Consider the following 4,152-nt stretch of genomic DNA (forward strand, 5'->3'; position numbering starts at 1 on the left):
GATTATTTATTTAATACGTGTGTTTCCCACTTGACAGCGGGCTCCATAAAAGCATGGAAAATATATATTTGCTTACCACTCCCTACTCAAAGAAAATGGGCACCTACTAACTATTCAGTGAATACAAATGAATTGGAATGAACTAACACACAAAATGAATGGGGGAGAGAAGAGCCATTCCACATTTGTGACTCTCTCACAATACTATATGTTTGACTTGTGTTTTGAGATGGTGCTGTGTTTTCTTTCCATCTGGGGTAGTTCTCCCAGGTCCGATTATACCTGAGCTCCTCAGCTTTTTCTGCAGCTCTGGCCAAGTCACTAGGTTTCCCTGAATGTTAATCAAGCCGTCTGGAAAATAGGGCATGAAATTGTATGTCCCTGACTAGCAGCAGATGTGGCAAATGAGCTGAGCTGCATTTCCATTCAGTAACTAATTGCACACATGGTACTATATGGAGAAAAACATTATAAATCAATTAGGCTATTATAGTAACACTGTGCTCTGTAAATAGAGAGCTAGACTTTGGGTTGGGAAGTGGGAGCTAGGAACGCCTGATTCTCCTTGCAGTGACCTTGGATAATCACTTACTTCTTTACATTTCATTTTTCTCATCCCCATTCACGTCTCCAGGAAGATTCATTTACTGATACTTGTTAAGGGTTTTGACTCCCTGGGTTGGAAGGTGGGATATTTCTGGTGGAGGACGGTGGTTTAAAGTTCTTATGGATGTAAAACACTCATGTAAGTATTTGATGTTCATGCTGTCATCAATACACAAAGTCGGAGCTGGTTGGTGTTTTGGGCCAGGGTGACAGGAGGAGGAAGAAGTGAAGGGACAAAGTAGCTGTGGAGCTGACAATGTCCCCAAGTGCCTAAGGCTTGGGAGATATTAACGTGGGCAAAATAGGAATCAAGTGAGCCTGGGTTTGGGGGGCAAGAGGAAGAGAGAAGTGGGGAGGTTGCAAAACGCACCTAATAGTCTCTCTCCTTCTTCCTGCCCTCCTTGTTTTGGCTTTCATGGGAATTGGGCTTACAGAGAAAACATCTGACTATGTTTCTAGAGATAAAAGTCTCAAGCTTTTTAGCCCATAGAAGAGGGGATATGTGAAAGAAGCCAAGACTTTTATTAGAGAGAAGTTGAAATTATTTTTAAGTAGGTAAAGATGGATTCTAGAAGCAACCTCTGGAAACCACTGTGTAATGTTCAGGGAGTTTGTAGGACATTTGCAAAATTCATCTGGTTAATTTAGATGAGAATATTGCCATTGGGACTAAAGTTGCTGCAGGCATTTGGTGATACACTTTTCTCTCATTCTGCCTGTGTTGATTTTGTTTTGTCAGAGAGTTGTCCTCAATCCTGTTTGTGTCTTAGAATGACATGAGAAGCTTTTAAACCTTAGTGATGCCCTCATGGTCTCTGGAGGTAGGACCTGGGCATTAGCACTTTTAAAAAGTGCCCCCAGGTAATACTATTAGGCAGCAGAGTTAAGAGCAGAGAACCGTAAGGAAGCTCTTAAAGGCAGGAACTCTGTTTTATAGTTAAATATATGTGTATATTATACTATTGAATCCCTAGGTGTTAATATCCATTATCTCAGTGTAATACTCACAATTTGTCTCCTCCATGAGGTTGGACAAGCTGTCTGAGGTTGGTCAGAGAGGGAGAGGTGGACTTGGAACTGGGGCTAGCTCACCTGGCCTGGAGGCTCAGGCTCTAACAAAGTCTCTTGTCTGCCTCAGTCCCTAAGCCCAGCTCGTGGCACAGTGAAGACACACACTAAGGATCATGTTGCTGATTAAGTAATTGAGGGGTGACCCATGTTCAGATACCACAAGGAATCTTACGGCACCCACACTGTTTAGATAAACACAACGCTAGACAGAAATGGAGCCCCAGAAATCTCAGTCACCACCCCTACCCACAACATAGCATCTTGTTTCCTTCTAATACATTGTCCTTTATTCAGTGTTTATCTGGGTGTCAGGATCACAGCTGCTGTCTCTTTATAGACTCAGGCCTGGGTCACAGGGTGGGGAGAAAACAATGACTGTTTTGCTTGTCTGGTGACAGATATCCTGTGCCACTTTGCACTGCTTGTTGAAAATGTGATCCCATATCCTGTGACTGTCCCTCTGGGCTTGCATCTCCCGCACCACACAGGGACTTCAGGGATGCCTGCAAAACAATCTGTGTTCTGACCTCGGCATTACTGGGCCCATAAATCATATAAGGCAGCTCACACTTCAAGCAGTGGCCTAGGGACATGGTGGGATCAGGGGGCAGAGACTAGAAAAGAGTAGGGGTGGAGGCCAGGGGCAGGGAGAGGAAGGTTATGCTGAGAAACAATGAGAGACACCGGGAGCTTTTTATTCTATAAAGAAATGGGCTGTTTCCTAGACGTCATAATCCTATCGTGAGGTGGAGATTGCAGGAGGCCAGTTTTGCGGGCAGTGGGCATCAAGTCAATATTTTATCATGAATGATGTGTCTCACCAACATCATTCCCTGTAAACAAGTTTTGAATAGGGGGATCCTGTCCAGACTACAGATTAACCAGCTAATACTTGAGAAATGGAAAAAGCCCAAGCAACAATTCCTTATACTTTAATGATTCTTGACAAAGCATGATAAACACATTCATTCGTTCATTCATTCATTCAGTAAATGGTTGTCCAGCTACATCTCTGTGCCAGACACTGAGCTCATTGTTGGAGACAGCAGCCTGTGAGACCAATATTATGCATGGTCCCCTGAGCTTACAGTCTAGTGAAAGACATAGACATTGAACAAAAATACAGTGTGAGGAGTATTGTGGGAGGGAAAGAACAGGAACGTGTATTATATCAATTATTTTTTTAACTTTTTATTCTATACTGGAGTAGAGTTGATGAACAATGTTGTGATAGTTTCAGGTGTACAACAAAGTGATTCAGTTGTATATATACCTGTACCTATTCTTTTTCAAATTCTTTTTGCAATTAGGTTGTTACAGAATATCAAGCAGAGTTCCCTGTGCTATTTTTACACACGTCTTTTTTATTAAGTTCATTGTAGACTTCACTATTTAAGTCCATCTCACATTGAAAATCAGAGGGGTTAGGGTGGCATACAACAGTGAAAGGATGGAGCCAGGACTTCAACCTGCGTATTCTTGAATTCTTGTGCCCTTTTCACTCTGGAATCATTACCTCAAAGCACCATCCGCTTAGCTGCTTCCCAAGCTTCTGTCCTGAGACCCAAGATAGCTTCCGTCACAGTGAACGCTGTTCTGTGGCGCATCAGCCTTCTGGTTCTGCAACAAGGTGTCCGCTGGCTTCTCAGCCTAACATCTAATGTGACCCAAGCCCAATAAACAACTACAATTTGTGCAATGAAAACAGCTACATACAGAGAAAACAAGAACCATGAAAGTGGGTCAGGCCCAAACTATCTTTGTAACATGTGGTTCACTGAAACCCCAAATTTGCATCTTGCTGACATCTAACTCCCTCTTCAATACAAGCATTTGTTTTCTTTTTACCATTTTTAGCCACAGTTTTTTTTACTGTTAAAACATAAAATTTATCATCTTAATCATCTTTAGGTGTACAGTACAGTGGTGTTAACTATATATAAATTGTCCTATAATAGATCTCCAGTATTCATCTTGCAAAACTGAAACTCTATACCCATTGGACAAAAACTCCCCTTTTCTCCCTCCCCCAGCCACTGGAAATCACCATTCTACCTTCTGTTTCTCAGAGTTCACCTATTTTAGATATCTGTGACAGTGTTTGTGTTTTTGTGACTGGCTTATTTCACATAACATAATGTTCTCAAGGTTCATCCATGTTGTAGCATATGACAGAGTACCATTCTTTTTAAAGGCTGAACAATCTTCCATTTTATATATATATATATATATATATATATATATATATATATATATATATATATATATACACTCCACAGTTTTTTAATCCATTCTGCCATTGATGGACATCCAGGTTGCTTCTACCTCTTGGCTATTGTTAATGATGTTGCAGTGAACACGGGTGTGCAAATATCTCTTTGATATCCTGTTCTCAATTCTTTTGGATATATACCCAGAATAGAATTGATGGATTGATAACTCTATTTTTAATTTTTTGGAAACTCCATAACTGTT

The sequence above is a fragment of the Mesoplodon densirostris genome, chromosome 7 (genome assembly GCF_025265405.1).
Source record: "Mesoplodon densirostris isolate mMesDen1 chromosome 7, mMesDen1 primary haplotype, whole genome shotgun sequence".
In the NCBI taxonomy this organism is placed as follows: Eukaryota; Metazoa; Chordata; class Mammalia; order Artiodactyla; family Ziphiidae; genus Mesoplodon; species Mesoplodon densirostris.